General features: G+C 42.1%; 1 long non-coding RNA gene across 1 annotated transcript in view; it reads right to left on the bottom strand.

The window, feature by feature from the left end:
* Positions 1–745: 745 nt before the first annotated feature.
* LOC142290146 (uncharacterized) overlaps positions 746–22,213 on the bottom strand; it is a 60,574-nt gene continuing 39,106 nt past the window's right edge. The window contains exons 2-3 of the long non-coding RNA XR_012750220.1: positions 3,282–3,340; positions 746–781 (exon numbers count right to left, since the gene is read on the bottom strand). This is a non-coding gene — a long non-coding RNA (uncharacterized LOC142290146). The remainder of the gene's footprint in view (positions 782–3,281; positions 3,341–22,213) is intronic.

The raw sequence follows: 22,213 nt of genomic DNA, 5'->3' as shown, positions 1-22,213 counted from the left end.
TTTACGAGTGATCTTTTTTATATTAGGACTTGCTTGATCTAAGTAAGTTACTTTTTACATTTTCTTCATAATTGTTACCTTAGGTTGTATTTTGGGGTTTTCAGAATGCATTACTAGTTTCCATAGAGTTAGGACATCATATTTCAATATTTTAACATTGGTCATCCTGAAACATATTAATATTGTAATCTCTGTATAGGATGGAATTCATGTTATAGAAAATCATTACAATAAGCCATTTACAACACTTTTGTAGTACTTAAATATATGAATAAAATAAAAAGATCTCTATAACTGTTATAACCATAAGACCTATCCAGTTTATATTCATTGGAAAAAGTATTTTTTTTTAGAATTTAGTTGGAGGGATTTGTCCCAGGTTCTTCATTCCACTAGTTTCATATGATATCACAAATTAATGGAACTTAATACATAATTTCAAGGACAATCCATCCTCTGCCTTAAATGTGTTCCAAAAACCATTAGAACTATAATTTGTGGGCTTAGAGACAACTAAAATGGTTGATCACCTATATGTGTTGACCTTTCCAGGTTGACAACATCCGATGAACCATTCTTTTACATATCCTTTATGATACAGACTGATAGATATAAACCATTTATTTACAACAGTTAGAATTAACTTTTAAAACTTAAGTGCCTAAAAGTGAAAATGAATGCTCTTATGCTGTGACATCTTTTCAAGTAATTAATTTTCTTTGTTTACCTAAGGCAGGAATTTGCTGGTACAGTTTATTTCTTCTCGCATCAGGCAAATTGGCTACCAATGAAAGAAACAATTGCAAGTTGATGAAAGGGAATTAAATATGAGGCACCAGTCACAGAAGTCATACATTTTTAATGGGGCATTTTTGATGACTTGAGCCACAAGTAATATGTGTGACTGTTGCTCAACTGGATTCAGTTCCTTCCGTGAATGTATTACAAGTACATTTATTTATTTTGTTTACTTCTTCCTATTATAATATATTCATACCAAATATAGTGTGTGTGGCAGGAAGGGAAAATTTTACTTTAGGGCACTTATTATTGGTTCATTTAATTTGCTGCACTGTTATGTAATTATAATTATAATTCTTTACGTTTTGTTCCTCTATTGTGTTACAACTGAGTTTCTCAACATAGAAATACAGTTAGTTTACTTTACAATATAATACCATACTGTCCCCATGTGTCTGCAGGATAGCGGGGGACAGGGAGCTCCTTTACTGTCCCTCATGCTAGGGGACCATAGGCTATCCCTGTCCAAAGTGTTACCCCTAATAGTGGAGATGCCTGAGTCTCTTCCCTGGCTAGTCTTCTGGTCAGAACTAATCTGTTCCCCGCCACAGGGAAAGAAGGGACATAAGTGTGATGGAAGCACAGATTTAGACACAGAGGGAAAAACAGAAACTCAGACACACTGCAAACTGAGAGGAAAAAATAGTAAGCCAAGGAGAAAAGCAAGAGAAGGTAGCAACAAAAAGACAACTCCACAACCACTCACAGCAATAATGCAGTACAGCCACTTGTAATTCTGAAACAAACCACCTCTCCAGACCAGTATAGACAAGCAACAGCTGGCACTAAAGGAAGTGTCCAGTCAGTCTATATACAGTGCCTACAAGTAGTATTCAACCCCCTGCAGATTTAGCAGGTTTACACATTCGGAATTAACTTGGCATTGTGACATTTGGACTGTAGATCAGCCTGGAAGTGTGAAATGCACTGCAGCAAAAAAGAATGTTATTTCTTTTTTTTTCTTTTTTTAAATGGTGAAAAGTTTATTCAGAGGGTCATTTATTATTCAACCCCTCAAACCACCAGAATTCTGTTTGGTTCCCCTAAAGTATTAAGAAGTATTTCAGGCACAAAGAACAATGAGCTTCACATGTTTGGATTACTTATCTCTTTTTCCAGCCTTTTCTGATTAATTAAGAGCCTCCCCAAACTTGTGAACAGCACTCATACTTGGTCAACATGGGAAAGACAAAGGAGCATTCCAAGGCCATCAGAGACAAGATCGTGGAGGGTCACAAGGCTGGCAAGGGGTACAAAACCCTTTCCAAGGAGTTGGGCCTACCTGTCTCCACTGTTGGGAGCATCATCCGGAAGTGGAAGGCTTACGGAACTACTGTTAGCCTTCCACGGCCTGGACAGCCTTTGAAAGTTTCCACCCGTGCCGAGGCCAGGCTTGTCCGAAGAGTCAAGGCTAACCCAAGGACAACAAGGAAGGAGCTCTGGGAAGATCTCATGGCAGTGGGGACATTGGTTTCAGTCAATACCATAAGTAACGTACTCCACCGCAATGGTCTCCGTTCCAGACGAGCCCGTAAGGTACCTTTACTTTCAAAGTGTCATGTTAAGGCTCGTCTACAGTTTGCTCATGATCACTTGGAGGACTCTGAGACAGACTGGTTCAAGGTTCTCTGGTCTGATGAGACCAAGATTGAGATCTTTGGTGCCAACCACGTGACGTTTGGAGACTGGATGGCACTACATACGACCCCAAGAATACCATCCCTACAGTCAAGCATGGTGGTGGCAGCATCATGCTGTGGGGCTGTTTCTCAGCCAAGGGGCCTGGCCATCTGGTCCGCATCCATGGGAAGATGGATAGCACTGCCTACCTGGAGATTTTGGCCAAGAACCTCCGCTCCTTCATCAAGGATCTTAAGATGGGTCGTCATTTCATCTTCCAACAAGACAATGACCCAAAGCACACAGCCAAGAAAACCAAGGCCTGGTTCAAGAGGGAAAAAATCAAGGTGTTGCAGTGGCCTAGTCAGTCTCCTGACCTTAACCCAATTGAAAACTTGTGGAAGGAGCTCAAGATTAAAGTCCACATGAGACACCCAAAGAACCTAGATAACTTGGAGAAGATCTGCATGGAGGAGTGGGCCAAGATAACTCCAGAGACCTGTGCCGGCCTGATCAGGTCTTATAAAAGATGATTATTAGCTGTAATTGTAAACAAGGGTTATTCCACAAAATATTAAACCTAGGGGTTGAATAATAATTGACCCACACTTTTATGTTTAAAATTTATTAAAATTTAACTGAGCAACATAACTTGTTGGTTTGTAAGATTTATGCATCTGTTAATAAATCCTGCTCTTGTTTGAAGTTTGCAGGCTCTAACTTATTTGCATCTTATCAAACCTGCTAAATCTGCAGGGGGTTGAATACTACTTGTAGGCACTGTAAGAGGGGAATGAATATAACTGGTTCTCCAATAGTATGTGACTGAAGAAGATTACAAGCATGCCAGAAGAGATTACCTCACGTTAGCCTGCCTATGAACTAGACGTCTGTGGGTCGATGCTTGACTCTCCCTGTGCTGAACACAAACATCAGAGAAGTTAGAAGGCAGAGTGCAAGAATCTGGAGTTTCCACAAATCCTGACATGGCCATGACAGTCAGCGATGCATTCAAAAGCCTCAATGTGACAAATACTATGATTTTGGGTCAAATATTCACAAAGAAATGGAACTATATTTAAAATGGCCTGTCACCTGATTCATGCTGCCCAAACCGCAGTCTGAATCAGAGCCTGACTGCCCGATTATAGTCAGGTATATACATCGTTACAAACATAGTTACATAGGTTAAAAAAAAATACCATCAAGTTCATCATTCAAGTTTAAAAAAAGTCCATCATGTTCATCCTTTCTCTACCAATTATACATTTTTTGTCACCTGATGCAGTGCTCAGATAAGCCAGACTCGGGTGGTGGCAGGCAGACTTGTCTATAGTCCCCGTCCAGATGTTTAAAGTATATTTTAAAGGTATACCTAGCTTCAATCATGCAGCCAGGCTTTGATTCATGCTGAGATATAGACAAAAGAAAGAGTACTTTATTTGACAGTGAGAGCCAGAGGTTTAAGAGATTAAACACAGGACAGCCTAACTCAGGGGTTAAAGTTAGGAGTGATACAATCAAGCCTAATAGTAATTCCAAAGTCCCCTGGTTGAGTGGCACTAAACATTCCAGGAAGTAAATATGTGCAACATGACTCAAACGAATGTTACAGTGCCTATGCACAGCACTTTATTAGACCCCCTTTACACATCACTGTTTCCAGTATGTGTGGTAGATGTTTTCACACATACCAGGGACACGGTCAGGCGCATACACATTAAAATCTCTGTTGATCTTCCCACCTTTGTGTTTTCGTACATACTGTGTGTCTGTGTGACCCTGCAACGATCACGGTAGCAGATGTTACGACTGGGCCCAGGGTTGCAGGGGGCCTGCCAACCCCAGACTCCTATTTCAGCTGGATATGCGCCGGAAGATGCACATCCGGCTGAAATGCATTTGGGTCACTGCACTGCAATACATGCTGCTGGCTAAACAGTGGTGGGCAGCTGACGTTGGTGTGCCTGTGGATGGGGCGCATGACATTGTTGTGCCTACTGTGGCAACACATGACATCAATGTCAGCTCCCAGCCATTGCACTGGCTACAGAAAAGGACTCCATATGAACTGGGAGCCAGGGAAATTGAGTAATAGAAAGTTGTTGTTTTTTTATGAGTCAGAGACAAAACAGGGACTATAAATACCTGGAAGGAGCCCAGAATAAGGAGGGAGAAATACATATAAGGATGGGGAAAAATAAGCCATGATTGACCCAGGATAGGGACATATATCTAACATATAAAGCGGAATGTGTGTATGTATGTTTATGCGTGTGTGTGTGTGTATGTCCGGGACTGGCATCTGCACCGTCGCAGCTACAGCCACAAAATTTTGCACACTCGCACTTCTGGACCCCGAGAGCATCATAGGCTATGTTTTGAGGGGAAATTTTAACCCCACGCTTTACAGTTATTCACCAAAAAACTTGCCTCCATTAAAGCGAATGGAGCTAGGAGCCACAGTGCAGCCAGAACTTCAGAAGAATGCGCAGCCATGCCCTTAAATGGAATGTTGGCATGTCACAATGCAGCCAGGGAAAGAGACAGACAGGGACAGGGAAAGAGGCAGACACAGACAGGGAAAGAGGCAGACACAGAATGGGTAAGAAACAGATATAGACCGGGTAAGAGACAGACACAGACAAAAAGACAAACAGACAAAAAGACAGACTGACAGGGAAAGAGACAGACAGGGAAAGAGAGAGACAGGTTAAGAGACAGACATAGACAGGTAAAGAGACAGACACAGACAAAGAGACAGAGACAGACACAGGAAAACAGACAGAGAGGGAAAGAGAGGGCAAGAGACAGACAGGGTAAGAGACAGACAAAGACAGGTAAAGAGACAGACAAAGAAACAGACACAGGGAAAGAGACAGAGGCAAAGAGGGAAAGAGACAGACAGGGAAAGAGGGAAAGAGACAGACAGGGAAAGAAAGGGAAAGAGACAGACAGGGAAACAGACAGACAGGGAAAGTGACAGAGATAGATAGACAGACAGGGAAAGAGATTGAGACAGACGGAGACAGAGACAGTCAGAGACAGACAGGGAGAGAGATAGACAGACAAAGAGATAAAGAGAGAAACACAGAGATATATACAGAGAAGAAGACAGACATTATAATTACATTTATATCTATTTTTTTGTGGTTTTTGTGTGCAGAATACATTTTTGTCAATGCATTCTATTTTGTCAACAGCAGTTATTAACCCGGGTAGTACAGCTAGTGTATATATATATATATATATATATATATATATATATATATATATATATAAAATGTGGATGGCCTTGTATACACTGTACCAGGATGAAGACGGAGGCATATATACCTGGAAGGGGACATTTATGCAAGGATGGGGACAAATTTACCAAGAAGGGGAAATATATACCAGGATGGGAACATATAGAACAGGATGGGGGCTTGCAGTTATCAAAAAAAGTTAGGAATATTTGGATTCCTGGTGAAATTAATGGAAAACTTAAAAAGTTCACACTACAGTTTATGATGACCTTTGACACATTCAGAGCAGGAATGAATGTGTCACATGGATTTATGTCTTTTTACATCAATTAAGAAATGTGCTCTTCAGAGCATCCGGGGGCATCACAGCCCTGACCAGACCCCAATCAAATAACAATAAAACTTTCACACTGCTTATCTTTGAACCACAACAATATTTATGGCCACAACAGTTTGCCCCCCTGCCATAGTGATAGTTCTGCTTCACATAACTTGTTTTTTTGGGGGTTTTTCACTGCACTATTCTATCTCCTGTTGTGTATAAATATGCGACTCTTCAGATTTTGTGTTATACCATGCCTGATGAAGAGACCTGAGTAGTCTCGAAAGCTTGCTATTATTACCATCTTTTCAGTTAGCCATTAAAAGGTATCAACTACTGAGGACTCTCAGTTCTTTTAAACAAGCTTTTTTTTTATCTCTACTGGCTAACACGGTACAAAGATATATTTTACCTGTATCATACTACAGTAATATTTTATCACAAAAGTACTGCATTTAAGTAGAAGCATGCTATAGTGATTTCCGCAACTGAAACAATTTATTGAAACAAAAGCCAACAACAGTGGTAGGTAAATTCCCTTTAACAACACCCACCAAAAAAGTCAATGTCTCAATAACTTGTCACATGGACTTGAGCATTAATTACAGCTTGACAGCAATGTCTCATATTGTTCATAAGTTTTTATTGTCTGTTGAGGTATGGCATCCCACTCTTCATGAAGGGTGACCCTCAGATCATTGAGGTTCTGGGAGCCTCCACACTGGAACTCTGCTAATCCCATACATATTCTACGACCTGAGATTCAGGTCTGCAAGCGACTGCATTTAAAATACCCTAGTCTCCATCAGTCTGATGATGTGACCTTGATGAGCTGGAGCATTGAAATGCATGAAGATGAAATTAGGTTTGTGTTGTTAATGCAGAGGCACAATTTCTAGATTAATGGTGTCATTCAAGTAGTAGGGGCTTGTCACTTTACCATTCACAAAGTGTAGGGCAGTTCTGTATTGACTAGATACACATTCCCACACTGTAAGACCACCACTCCCAAAAGCTCATCTGGTGACAATAGTGGCTGATGCATAGCGCTCTCTGTGATATCTAAAAGATTTTTTGTAGTCATCATTTCTGCTCAGCGTGAATCGACTTTTACAAGTGAGCACCATTAAGGCCCACTGCTCCTTTGTAAAGCGTGGATATTTCCATGCCTGTTGGTATGATCAGTTACCTTTGCAGGTCATCTAGCACACAGCCCTCACTGATGTAAATGGTTTCACATGATCTGACGTGACACTTGGATGCCTTTCACCTCTTTTTAATGTGCCTGGAGTTGGGTGGCATTCATCATCTGAATGCAAAGGGCATTGTTCACAATGAAGCAATGATCAGTTTGGGATGTGGCAAAAGGATGTCCACTTCTATACATTTATTTGATTCCTTCATTCAATCTGTATCTTTGTTGCAATCTGCTGATGACCCTCTGTAACAATCTAAGCTCAGTGGTCACTTTCATCTCAGAGCATCCCACTTGAAGCCTTGTAATGGGGAGGTACTGTTGATAAATTGTTAGGCGTTGTCTTGGTTTCATGATCTCATAATTGTACCAGCATAGTGAGGAGGACTGTTGAAATTTCATTTATAATTGAACCGCAAAATTTATTGTTTATTGGCCGATTCATAGCTCAAACACCTGTTGTGAATTGTTGTAGGCTCCTTGTTAGATAACAGCAAGTTGTGCAAAAAGTACTGAAACATTGAATTGTTGGACATGTGCATTCAAAAGAAGGTCACATTAAATTCATCTGAAAAGGTTAGAGGTAGTGATGAGCGAGTACTAAAAAGCTCGGGTGCTCGAAGCTCGGGCCGAGCCTCCCAAGATACTCGTGTACTCGGCCCGAGCACCGAGCCCAATGTTATCCTATGGGAGACCCGAGTATTTTTGTGAAATGACCCCCCGGCAGCATGTAGAAACCCTAAAAATGTCACAAAAGTCTCAGAAGAGTGCTCAAATGACATGGCATCAGCATGGGGAAGACCCCTTGAAGCATTTATCACTCAAAAGTCACAGCTGTGAACAATTTTGTCCAAGTTTTACGCCATTTTTACGGACTCACCAGAAAACCTTCCAAAATGACACCAAAATGAATTTTCATGGCGGAAATGTTAAGGGCACATACCCAATAGTGAGATAGAGCTGGTGTATGTTACTTTTTGAGATTAATACATGAAAGATTTTACATGAAAACCTTGTGTGGCACTCCGATGTCCAAAACGCACGTTTTGTGCTTTTTACTAGCGATGTCGGTCATTTTTTTTTTTTTATTCTATCTCCCTCAGTCCGTCGGTCTGTCTCTCTCTGTCTTGTCTGTCCCCCTCTCACAGTCTGTCGGTCATTCTCCCCCCTCTCTCTTACTTACCGTTCCCCGATCACTGCCGCGGCGCTGCACAGCTGTTCAAACTCCGGTGGCTTTTCCTCTTTTGAAAAAGCCGGCCGCTCATTAATCAATCTCCTATTCCCTGCTTTCCTGCTTTTCGGCGCCTATGATTGGTTGCAGTAAGACACGCTCCCACACTGAGTGACAGGTGTCTCACTGCACCCAATCACAGCAGCCGGTGTGTGTATACTGTGCAGTGAAATAAATAATTAAATAATTAAAAAAAACGGCGTGCGGTCCCCCCAATTTTAATACCAGCCAGATAAAGCCATACGGCTGAAGGCTGGTATTCTCAGGATGGGGAGCTCCACGTTATGGGGAGCCCCCCACCCTAACAATATCAGTCAGCAGCCGCCCAGAATTGCCGCATACATTAGATGCGACAGTTCTGGGGCTGTACCCGGCTCTTCCCGATTTACCCTAGTGCGTTGGCAAATCGGGGTAATAAGGAGTTAATGGCAGCCCATAGCTGCCACTAAATCCTAGATTAATCATGTCAGGTGTCTCCCCGAGATTCCTTCCATGATTAATCTGTAAATTACAGTTAAAAAACACACACACCCGAAAAATCCTTTATTAGAAATAAAAAACACTAACAAAGTCCCTCATTACCAATTTATTAACCCCGACAAACCCTCCATGTCCGGCGTACTCCACAGTCCTCCAGCGTCGCGTCCAGCTCTGCTGCATGGAAGTGACAGGAGCTGCAGAATACACCGCCGCTCCGGTCACCTCCACGCAGCTAATGAGATGAGTATAGCGATCAGCTGAGCTGTCACTGAGGTTACCTGGATCCAGCGGTGGATGCAGCGGTGGCCGCGGGTAACCTCAGTGACAGCTCAGCTGATCGTGCTACTCACCGCCGCTCCAGTCAGCTCCATGCACCAACTGAGGTGAGTATAGCGATCAGCTGCTGTCACTGAGGTTAATCGCGGCCACCGCTGGATCCAGCGGTGGCCGGGAGTTACCTGACTGACAGCAGCTGATCGCGCTATTCCCTTCATTAGCTGCGTGGAGGTGACCGGAGCGGCGGTGTCTTCTGCAGCTCCTGTCACTTCCATGCAGCAGAGCTGGACGCGACGCCGGAGTCCGTGGAGTACGCCGGACATGGAGGGTTTGTCGGGGTTAATAAATTGGTAATGAGGGACTTTGTTAGTGTTTTTTATTTCTAATAAAGGATTTTTCGGGTGTGTGTGTTTTTTAACTGTAATTTACAGATTAATCATGGAAGGAATCTCGGGGAGACGCCTGACATGATTAATCTAGGATTTAGTGGCAGCTATGGGCTGCCATTAACTCCTTATTACCCCGATTTGCCAACGCACTAGGGTAAATCGGGAAGAGCCGGGTACAGCCCCAGAACTGTCGCATATAATGTATGCGGCAATTCTGGGCAGCTGCTGACTGACATTGTTAGGGTGGGGGGCTCCCCATAACGTGGAGCTCCCCATCCTGAGAATACCAGCCTTCAGCTGTATGGCTTTATCTGGCTGGTATTAAAATTGGGGGGACCGCACGCCGTTTTTTTTAATTATTTATTTATTTATTTTACTGCACAGTATAGACCCGCCCACCGGCTGCTGTGATTGGGTGCAGTGTGACACCTGTCACTCAGCGTGGGGGCGTGTCTCACTGCAACCAATCATAGGCGCCTGTGGGCGTGGAAAGCAGGGAATATGAGATGGCTGTGTACAGAGCACAGCGCGCCGGCCGGTATAAAGGCTCGGTCACGCTGTGCAGGACAGCCAATCACTGCAATTCCACAACTAACAGGGCTGTGGCATTGCAGTGGTCTGCCAGCCAATCCCTGCATGAGGGCTGGCTCTCAAAAGAGCGCCAACATGCAGGGATGAAGACCACGAGTAAAGCACGAGTATTGCAAAATTACTCGGTACCCGCCGAGTAGCCCGAGTACAGTGATACTCGTGCGAGTACCGAGTAGTAACAAGCATGCTCGCTCATCACTAGTTAGAGGGCATTTTAGGAACATCCTGAAATTTCACCCAAAAGCCAAAAATACCTCTAACTTTTTGTGAGTAGTGTATATATAAGCATGGGGACATATACACACGTGGTCAAAATAGTTAGTACCCCTCGTTTAATGAAAGAAAAACGCACAACGGTCATAGAAATAACTTGACGCTGACAAAAGTAATAATAAATAAAAAATCTTTGAAATGAACAAATGAAAGTCAGACATTGCTGCTTTTCTGCTTCTACAGAATATTTTAAAAAATAAAACTCATGAAATAGACCTGATAGAAATGATGGTTCCTCCTTAACTTAATATTTTGTTGCACAATGTTTTGAGGCAATCACTGCAATCAAATGATTCCTGTAACTGTCAATGAGACTTCTGCACCTCTCGACGGTATTTTGGCCCATTCTTCAAGAGCAAACTGCTCCAGTTGTCTCGTGGTTGACGGTTGCCTTTTCCAGATGGCATGTTTCAGCTCTTTCCAAAGATGCTCAATAGGATTTAGGTCAGAGCTCATAGAAGGCCACTTCAGAATAGTCCAATGTTTTCCTCTTAGCCATTCTTGGGTGTTTTTAACTGTGTGTTTTGGGACATTATCCTGTTGCAAGATCTATGCCTTGCGACTGAGACCAAGCCTTCTGACACTCGGCAGTACATTTCTCTCTAGAATTCCTTGATAGTCTTGAGTTTCATTGTACCGTGTACAGATTCAAACCACCCTGTGCCAGATGCATCAAAGCTTTCTCAGATCATTACTGAGCCTCCTCCATGTTTCACAGTAGGGACAGTGTTCTGTTCTTGATATGCTTCATTTTTCCATCTGTGAACATAGAGCTGAGGTGCCTTGCCAAAAAGTTCCATTTTTGTCTCATCTATCCATAGGGCATTCTCCCAGAAGCTTTGTGGCTTGTCAACATGTAGTTTGGCAAATTACAGTATGTCTTTTTTATGTTTTTTTCAACAATGGTGTCCTACTTGGTCGTCTTCCATGAAGTCCACTTTAGAGTAAACTCAGAAAAAGGAACCGGGTATCCTGCCCCGCTATCACCACCCCGGGATGTAATAAATTATTCCATGTCTTTACTATTTATGCACAGGTCAACGCGTTTCGGAGGTCACAGCTTCCTTCCTCAGGACACAGGCAAGAACTTACAGTAAATAATCGTGAGATTAATGGTTTTTGGGGTAGATATCAGGTGTAAATTGTCCAAAAACACAGCTAGCATCAAGCCCTAGTGTTAGTAATGGAGACGTGTCTATCAGTAATCCAAAAACAGGAAAAACACGCCCCAAAAATATACTTTATTGAAAATAAAACACCCCCCAAACCCATTTCCCCTCCTTTGTTAACTCCACTTTATAAAAAAAAACAAAACAAAAAAGCAAGCCCAGGGAATATGTTGTAGTCCACAAAGGGAAAAATGCAAAAAACATCTTCCCTTGTTAACCATTTTATTCCCCCAAAAAAGAAAAAATCCAACAACAGGTCCGACATAGTCCAGAGCAAATCTGATGAGCAAAGTCCATGACACTTTGTTAACTGGCACTACCAGGTCACCTTGCACTGCAAAAGACCTCTGAAAACCAGTGACCTCAGTAAAGTTGTCATTTATCAGAGTCACCATGTCATGCACAGTGCAGTATCACCTGGTGACTCCAAAGAATATTACTGATATTACCGCATTTCAGGAGGTGCTGGGTCTCGTGTAGCGCAGCATGACCAGTAAGTGCCTGTTAGCAAATTTATGGAGTGTCAGAATGATCTTCCACAGACTTTTTGTTGGATTCCATAAACTTTGTCCGATTCTCTCTGGACTGCATTGGAACTGATGGGGAATTTTTAAAGGGGTGAACAAAGGAAAGTGTCTTAAAGGGAACCTGTCACCATTTTTTCGGCATATAAGCTGTGGTCACCACCACTGGGCTCTTATATACAGCATTCTAACATGCTGTATATAAGAGGCCAGGCCGCTGTGTAGAACATAAAAAAAACTTTATAATACTCACCTAGAAGGTCGTTCTGGTGCACAACAGTCGGATGGGTGGCGCCGTTCTCCGGGACCGGTGCCTCCCCTTTTGGCCATCTTGGTCTTTTTTATTCTGAAGCCGCTGTGCATGATGCATCTACGTCATACACACTCACTAGTCCTGCGCAGGTGCACTACAAGTGCTGCCTGTGCAGGACCTCAAAGCTGGCGCATGTGTATGATGTAGACGTGTCATGCACCGCGGCTTCAGAATAAGGAAGACCAAGATGGCCAAAATGGGAGGCGCAGGTCCTGGAGAACGGCGCCACCCATCCGACTGGTGTGCACCAGAGCGACCTTCTAGGTGAGTATTATAAAGTGTTGTTTATGTTCTACACAGCGGCCTGGCCTCTTATATACAGCATGTTAGAATGCTGTATATAAGAGGCCAGTGGTGGTGGCCGCAGCTTATAGACCGGAAAAGTGGTGACAGGTTCCCTTTAAGTGTTTTATTTCTTTGTATTTGTATGTTTTTATTTTTTCTCAAGTTTCCATTTGTAGACTACATCGGATTCCCTGGACCTGAATGGATATTTGTTTTAATAAAGTGATGAATGATGGAAAGTTTTAGGTGTGTTTACTTTAATAAACTTTTTTTTACGTGTGTCTATTTTTCTAATTACTGGGTCAGTAATGGGGATGTCTAATAGACATGTCTCCATTACTAACACCAGGGCTTGATGGCAGCTGAAACGTCACAGCTGATATCAACTCAAAAACCATAACCCCAATTGCCCATGCACCAGAACAATTGGCAAGAGCTGAGCAGAAGCACCAGAATTGGAGCATCTTATGATGCTCTACTTCTGAGTAGCTGCTGGGAAGGGCTAAATTACCATGGACCTTCCCTGCCAGATAATATTGGCTTAGGCCGGTTTCACACATCCGGCTTTTTGCCGTTTTGCCGGATCCGGAGCTCTCCCGTACAGTTAATACAGTACAATGACAGCGCAACAAGCGCCGGTCACATGCTGTCATGTGACCGGCGCATGTGACCCGGAAGTTACAGCGCTGTCATTGTACTGTATTATCTGTACGGGAGAGCGCCGGATCCGGCAAAACGGCAAAAAGCCGGATGTGTGAAACTGGCCTTATAGCTGTTTGTTTTACCTCTGTTGGTTATCAAAAATAGAGGGGACCCAACATCGCTTTTTTACATTAAATTATCTATTTATTTATTTGATTAATAGCTGTACAATAAATCAATCTATCTAGCTGTTATCTATCTACTTATAATGCATTGAGAAAGAATTCACCCTCCTTGGCATTTTTGTGTTTCCTCCACACATTTGGGAGTCTCCAACATGTCTTTTTGCAAACTCAAAACAAGTCTTCCAATTTTTGGCAATAAGTAAAACGTTTTCTTTTTCTAGACACTATTCCATAAAGGCCAGCTCTATGAAGTGCACAGTATTTTGTAGTCATATGGACAGATACTTCAGTGTTTTCTTCGGAGCTCTGCAGCCCCTTAAGTGTTATCTTTGGTCTCTATGCTGCTTCTCTGATTAATGCCCTTCTTGCCTGGGCTGAGAGTTAGGGTGGGTGACTCTCTATTGAAAAGTTTTTTGTGCTACCATGTTCTTTTCATTTGCTAATAATGGTTTTGATGGTGCTCAGGGGGATCATTAGAGATTGGGATGGTTTTTTAGAACCCAATCCTGACTTGTACTACTCAACAACTTTGGCCGGAGTCACATTTGTGAGTGCCTCGCGTGTAACTTGCGCGAGTCTCTCATTGAATCACCCGGCATGGCTGCACACTTTCTGGACAGGAGTGTCTCAGCTGCATAGAGATACATGCAACTGACCCGCTCCTGTCAGCAAAGTGTGCGGCCAAGCCGGGTGATTCAATGAGAGACTCTGGCGAGTTACATGCGAGGCACTCACAAGTGTGACTATGGCCTTTGTCTCTGACTTGTCTGACTTGTTTGGAGATCTTCTTGGTCTTAATGTTGTTGCTTGTGGTGCCTCTTGCTTATTGGTATTGCAGCTTCTGTGGCCTTTCAGAAAGGGCTCTATTCCACTCACGATTTCCTGGTGCGAGTGCGATCCAATAAAATATTTGATTGCACTCGCACCAGTGTTAATCAATGAGACAGTTTCATCTGTCCTGTTTTTTTTCCACACGAATGCATTTTGCACCGAGTCTCGGCTCATGTGTGTAAAATTGCACTGCACTCGCATGTTATGCGACTGCAGTGTGGTGCATGCAGAGACAGACAATGGAGGAGATTGGGTGAAAGTGCTCCCTCCCTCTTCTCTGTAGCTGTGATGCGATGTGATGCGATTTCAAGATTGCATCACAGTCCCATGACCCTTGGCTGACACACACAGCATATGGTCATTAGTATATCGCTTCCGATGCTCTCGCATCGAAAGCGGTACGCAAATGGAAAAGAACGCAAAAGGTGTGTGTATATACTGGCAGACCATATGCCACTTAGATTGCAGACAGGTGGACTTCCTTTAACTAAGCAGGTGACTTATGAATTTTTAGGGGCTTCATAGCAAAAGGGATGAAGACATATGCACATGGTCATTTTTATTTATTTTATCCTATAAATTAAATTTTTTTTAAAATTAAATTTTTCTTATAATATTCTCCCTTCACTTACCCAAATTATACTATTTAGTATTGATACAGCCAACACAAATCAGATTAAGGCCCCCTTCACACGTCCGTGAAAAACCACGCATATTTTTCATGGACGTGTCAGAGGTGCGTTTTGCCCTGCATGACCCGTGTTTATGGGCTACGTGTGTTCTCCGTGTGTTATCTGTGATAACACATGGAGAACAGGAACTTTCTACTCCCCATATCCCTGGCGTCGCTGTCCGTGGTGCTGAACTTCGGTCTCCGGTCCTGCCAACTCCCCACTGCTGCTGCTTCCGGATGCAGTGAAGTGAATATTCAATAAGCATAATGAGCGGCGGTCGGCAGCAAGTGAAAGCAGCAGCACAGACAGGAGGGCAGGAGAAGGTGAGAAATGTTTTGTTTTTTTCTCACAGATACATGTCTTCACTCCGGTGTGTGTCACACGGAACACATCCGTGTGGTCCGTGTGTGTTACGTGTGACATGTTGCGTTCCGTGTGACACCCGTGATGCCGGAGAGAAAACGGACATGTCGGCGTGAGAAACATACGGACGCACGTAAGACGGAACGGACACACGTTTCGTGCGCAAATACTTACGTGTGTCCAAAACCTTAGGAATACCTATGTCTACGTGTGTACAGTTAGGTCCAGAAATATTTGGACAGTGACACAAGTTTTGTTATTTTAGCTGTTTACAAAAACATGTTCAGAAATACAATTATATATATAATATGGGCTGAAAGTGCACACTCCCAGCTGCAATATGAGAGTTTTCACATCCAAATCGGAGAAAGGGTTTAGGAATCATAGCTCTGTAATGCATAGCCTCCTCTTTTTCAAGGGACCAAAAGTAATTGGACAAGGGACTCTAAGGGCTGCAATTAACTCTGAAGGCGTCTCCCTCGTTAACCTGTAATCAATGAAGTAGTTAAAAGGTCTGAGGTTGATTACAGGTGTGTGGTTTTGCATTTGGAAGCTGTTGCTGTGACCAGACAACATGCGGTCTAAGGAACTCTCAATTGAGGTGAAGCAGAACATCCTGAGGCTGAAAAAAAAGAAAAAATCCATCAGAGAGATAGGAGACATGCTTGGAGTAGCAAAATCAACAGTCGGATACATTCTGAGAAAAAAGGAATTGACTGGTGAGCTTGGGAACTCAAAAAGGCCTGGGCGTCCACGGATGAGAACAGTGGTGGATGATCGCCGCATACTTTCTTTGGTGAAGAAGAACCCGTTCACAACATCAACTGAAGTCCAGAACACTCTCAGTGATGTAGGTGTATCTGTCTCTAAGTCAACAGTAAAGAGAAGACTCCATGAAAGTAAATACAAAGGGTTCACATCGAGATGCAAACCATTCATCAATTCCAAAAATAGACAGGCCAGAGTTAAATTTGCTGAAAAACACCTCATGAAGCCAGCTCAGTTCTGGAAAAGTATTCTATGGACAAATGAGACAAAGATCAACCTGTACCAGAATGATGGGAAGAAAAAAGTTTGGAGAAGAAAGGGAACGGCACATGATCCAAGGCACACCACATCCTCTGTAAAACATGGTGGAGGCAACGTGATGGCATGGGCATGCATGGCTTTCAATGGCACTGGGTCACTTGTGTTTATTGATGACATAACAGCAGACAAGAGTAGCCGGATGAATTCTGAAGTGTACCGGGATATACTTTCAGCCCAGATTCAGCCAAATGCCGCAAAGTTGATCGGACGGCGCTTCATAGTACAGATGGACAATGACCCCAAGCATACAGCCAAAGCTACCCAAGAGTTCATGAGTGCAAAAAAGTGGAACATTCTGCAATGGCCAAGTCAATCACCAGATCTTAACCCAATTGAGCATGCATTTCACTTGCTCAAATCCAGACTTAAGACGGAAAGACCCACAAACAAGCAAGACCTGAAGGCTGCGGCTGTAAAGGCCTGGCAAAGCATTAAGAAGGAGGAAACCCAGCGTTTGGTGATGTCCATGCCTTCCAGACTTAAGGCAGTGATTGCCTCCAAAGGATTCGCAACAAAAAATTGAAAATAAAAATATTTTGTTTGGGTTTGGTTTATTTGTCCAATTACTTTTGACCTCCTAAAATGTGGAGTGTTTGTAAAGAAATGTGTACAATTCCTACAATTTCTATCAGATATTTTTGTTCACACCTTCAAATTAAACGTTACAATCTGCACTTAAATTCTGTTGTAGAGGTTTCATTTCAAATCCAATGAGGTGGCATGCAGAGCCCAACTCGCGAAAATTGTGTCACTGTCCAAATATTTCTGGACCTAACTGTACGTGTCTCCGGTACGTGAGAAAAATGCCAAACACGTACTGGAGGCACATGCGTGTGAAGGGGGCCTAAGAAATATTTCTGAACAATATTTGAGAGAAAAAGGGCACATTTCTGTGCACATTTATTTCTGTGCACATAGAAAAGTGTTAGAGCTTTGAGTTCAGCTCATGAAAAATGAGAGCAAAAACAAAAGTGTTGTGTTTATATTTTTGTTCAGTTTATGTAACATTTTTATACATTGGGTGCATTTTTAAATAACTTTACTTGTCTTGACTATGCTTTTGTGTTTTGTGTTTGCTACATAATAAAGATTTATATTGTTAAAATTATGTAAGTACAACCGATCTTTTGTAAGTGTGTTTCTTATTTATTTCTTTTTATCAAACTAAAAAGTCTATTTAACCCCTTCACGACCAATGATAGTCTTCATTGGTCATGGAAGGCCCTTTAATACGGGCTTGTGTGGCCCACCACATGTGTGCCAAACTGATCAGCTCTGGCGGGGATTACACCACATTCCGCCGCCATCGACGGACTCATGACATTATCGAGGGGCGCCAATGGGCTACCATAGCATTGTAGGGTGATGGCCCCTATTGCTGCCATAACGTGTTTCCTGTGAATGTCGACCGAGTGCTGACATTCACAGGAGATCAGCATTTCAGCTGATCAAAGCAATCAATCTGTGTATTGATAAAGCGGGGACTAGTAAAATCAATAAAAAAATGTAAAAAAAGAGTTTTAAAAAATATTTCAAAAATCCAAAAAACCTAAAATTTCAAATTACCCTCCATTTGCCCCATTGAAAATAAAACAAAAAAATACTCATATTTTGTATTGCCACATTCAGAAGTGTCCAATCTATAAAAAAATAAAATCAATTAATCTTATCGGTCAAAATTCCTTTTTTTCTGGTCAACATTGCATTAAAATGCATCAGCAATCGAAACGTTGCATCTATCCAAAAGTGATATAAATGAAAATGCCAGCTCAAGACAATAAAAATAAGCCTTCAATGAGCCCCGAAAAATGAGAATGCTAGGGGTCTCAGAAAAAAGCAACAAAAGCGCTATTCTTTTTTTTTTTGTTTACAAACTTTTGATTTTTTTTCACCACTTAGATAAAAGTAAAATTATACATGTATGGTGTCTACAAACTCGTAGCTACCTGGGGAATCATAATGCTAAGTCAAGAGGGAGGGAGCACTTTCTCCCCATCTCCTCCACTGCCTGTCTCTGCATATGTCACACTGCACTGAGATTACATGTGAGTGCAGTGCGATGTTGCACACTCTGCTATAGACTTGTATGGCGGTGCTTGAGCTGAGACTTGCTGCGATTAATTCTGCATGCTGCTATGGCATGAGAAATCAATCGCATATAGACAGTGCCCCATAGTTTTGCACTAGAGTGAGAGCAATCCGATGTTTTATTGGATTGCACTCGTCTGTGCAAAATGCAAATGGAACCGTACCTTTTTGTGAAGAATATTGTTTAGGTACAAAATAGTGATAAATATTCATTCATACATACTGGCGGACACAGACAGAAAATTGCCCCTGTGCAGGAACAGTATATAGGCTCTTTTCAACCAATAACTCATCAAAATTCATAATTCCATCTGTTTTAGAAGTAGAAATGGCCTCCAACCTCTTGGGCCCCTATGCAGCTGCACAGGTTGCATCAATGGTATGTCTGCCCCTTCTCATACACCTACATTTCAGCAGGGTGGATGTTGAGTATTTTAATGAATATTAAATATCACCCTTAATCTCTACAAATCTATTGAGAAAAAAATGTAATAATTTTAAGGTTTAAAATAAAAGTAGCAAAACTAAAATAATGCAGTTGCAAGTGTGAACACCCTCATATTGGGGATGAAGGTGTGTTCAGAATTAGCCAATCACATTTAAGCTCAGGTTAAATAGAAATCAGTACACAGCTGCTATCATTTCCAGTGATTTTGACTAAGCCTTTATAAGGGGTTGGATTTCCTGACATTTTCTTAGTTGCATTTTAAAACAAATGTCATGGTCTGTAAACAGCTTAAAATACAAGGAATATTGTTAAAAGTCATCAGCCACGCATTATATGCAGAGCCAAATACTGGCATTGCTGTGATTGGCCATGTGACCCAGCCTGTACACTGTGTGAAGAATTATTAGGCAAGTTGTATTTTTGAGGGTTTTTTTTTTTATTATTGATCAACAACTATGTTCTCAAGCAACCCAAAAGACTCAAATATCAAAGCTTAAAATTTTTGGAAGTCGGAGTGTTTTTTTTTAGATTTGGCTATCTTAGGAGGATATCTTTTTGTGAAGATAACTATTATTGTGCAGAATTATTAGGCAACCTAATAAAAACCAAATATATTCTTATCTCACTTGTTTATTTTCACCAGGTAAACCAATATAACTGCACAAAATTTAGAAATAAACATTTCTAACATGCAAAAAAACACCCCAAAAAATTAGTGACCAATATAGCCACCTTTCTTTATGATGACTCTCAACAGCCTACCATCCATAGATTATGTCAGTTGCTTGATCTGTTTACGATTAACATTGCGTGCAGCAGCCACCACAGTTTCCCAGACACTGTTCCAAGAGCTGTACTGTTTTCCCTCCCTGTAGATCTCACATTTTATGAGGGACCACAGGTTCTCTATGGGGTTCAGATCAAGTGAAAAAGGGGGCCATGTCATTATTTTTTCATCTTTTAGACCTTTACTGGCCAGCCACACTGTGGAGTAGTTGTATGCATATGATGGAGCATTGTCCTGCATGAAAATCATGTTTTACTTGAACGATTCCGACTTCTTCCTGTACTACTGCTTGAAGAAGTAGTCTTCCAGAAACTGGCAGTAGGTCTGGGAGTTGAGCTTCACTCCATCCTCAACCCAAAAAGGTCCCACAAGTTCATCTTTGATGATACCAGCCCAGTACCCCATCTCCACCTTGCTGGCATCTGAGTCGGAGTGGAGCTCTCTGCCCTTTACTGATCCAGCTTCTGGCCCATCCATCTGGCCCATCAAGAGTCACTCTCATTTCATCAGTCCATAAAACCTGTGAAAAATCAGTCTTAAGATATTTCTTGGTCCAGTCTTGACATTTTATCTTATGTTTCTTGTTCAAAGGTGGTCGTTTTTCAGCCTTCCTTACCTTGGCCATGTCCTTGAATATGGCACACCTTGTGCTTTTTGATACTCCAGTAACATTGCAACTCTGAAATATGGCAAAACTGGTGGCAAATGGCATCTTGGCAGCTTCATGCTTGATTTTACTCAATTCATGGGCAGTTATTTTGCGCCTTTTTTGCCCAACATGCTTCGTGCGACCCTGATGGCTATTATCCATGAAACGCTTAATTGTTTGATCATGCTTCAAAAGTTTGGCAATTTCAAGACTGCTGCATCCCTCTGCAAGACATCTCACAATTTTGGACTTTTCGGAGCCTGTCATCTCTCCCTTTTACCCATTTTGCCAAAGGAAATGAAGTTGCCTAATAAATAAGCCAACCTTATATAGGGTGTTGATGTCATTACCTCACACCCCTCCTCATTTACGAGATTCACATCACCTGATTTACTTAATTGGTAGTTGGCTCTCAAGCCTATACAGCTTGGAGTAGGACAACATGTGTAAAAATTATCATGTGATCAAAATACTCATTTGCCTAATAATTCTGCACACAGCGTATATTGTATGTGGAAGTGGGCTGTCCACTGCTATGAACAATGAAGAAAAAATATTACATTATTGATAAGCAATGCAGGTATGGGAGCAGCTGCGGACTGCAACCCTTAGCTGTTTGCTTTATCTTGGCTGGTTATCAAAAATAGAGGGGATCCCATGGCATTTTTTAATGTTATTTAAACAAATATCTTTTAAAAAATGTGTGGGCTCTGTCCTATTTTTTTTTATAACAAGCCAAGATAAAGCAGACAGCTGAGGGCTGGTATTATTAAAGTGGAAAGCTCCATGGTTTCTTTGGCGCCTCCCAATCTAAAAATAGCAGCCCACAGCCATCCTAGAAGTAGCACATCCATTAGATGTACCAATTCTTGTGCTTTGCCTGTCACTTCTTGATTTTACTGGTGCAGTGGCTATCAGGTTGATAGCCACTGCACCAGTAAAATCAGCCCTTTGGGGTTGATGTCAGCTATGAATTGACAACTGACATCAAGATCAGGGATTAGTAATGGATAGGCACCTATAAAAGAGACATATTACCAACCGAGCAAGTGTAGAGTTAAAAAACACAGATACAGGAAGAAAAGTTTATTTAAATAAGCACTCCCCCATACACCCTCATTCACCAATTTATTAACGAAAAATAAATTCTGGAACTTCCACCATAATCCAAAGACTAATATCCTGCGGCATCCATCGAATCCTATGGAGCTGTGTTCTGACATCTTTTTCAAAATTCAGCTTCATAGGCCACTGCAGGTGAGTGGCAGCCTGGAATTTCTCATGAGCAGAAAAATCACTGAGTTACTGATGTCATCGCTCATGAGAAATGCAGAACAAAGACTGATACAACATCTCTGACCATCTTTGCTCTGCTGCAGCTGATTGTCTCACTCAGATGCAGCAGTGTTGAGTCAGTCAGGGAGAGGAGATACGAGATGGTCGTGGAGAGGAGAGCTAAGATGGTATGGGAGAGGAGAGGAAAGCTGAGATGGTCAGGGAGAAGAGAGCTGAGATGATCAGACAGAGGAGAAGAGAGTTGAAATGGTCAAGGAGTGCAGAGATACTCAGGGACAGAAGAGACAGGAAGATGAGAGATCGGGAGATGAGAGGAGAGGAGAGCTGAGATGGTCAGGGAGAGGAGAGTTGAATTGGTCAGGGAGAGAAGAGGAAAATTGAGAAGATCAGGGAGAGGGAGCTATGACAGTGAAGGAGATGAGAGGAGAGCTGAAATGGAAAGAG

The sequence above is a fragment of the Anomaloglossus baeobatrachus genome, chromosome 2 (assembly GCF_048569485.1).
Source record: "Anomaloglossus baeobatrachus isolate aAnoBae1 chromosome 2, aAnoBae1.hap1, whole genome shotgun sequence".
Lineage (NCBI taxonomy): Eukaryota > Metazoa > Chordata > Amphibia > Anura > Aromobatidae > Anomaloglossus > Anomaloglossus baeobatrachus.
The sequence above is the reverse complement of the archived record's forward strand: the minus strand, read 5'-3'. Positions and strand labels throughout refer to the sequence as shown.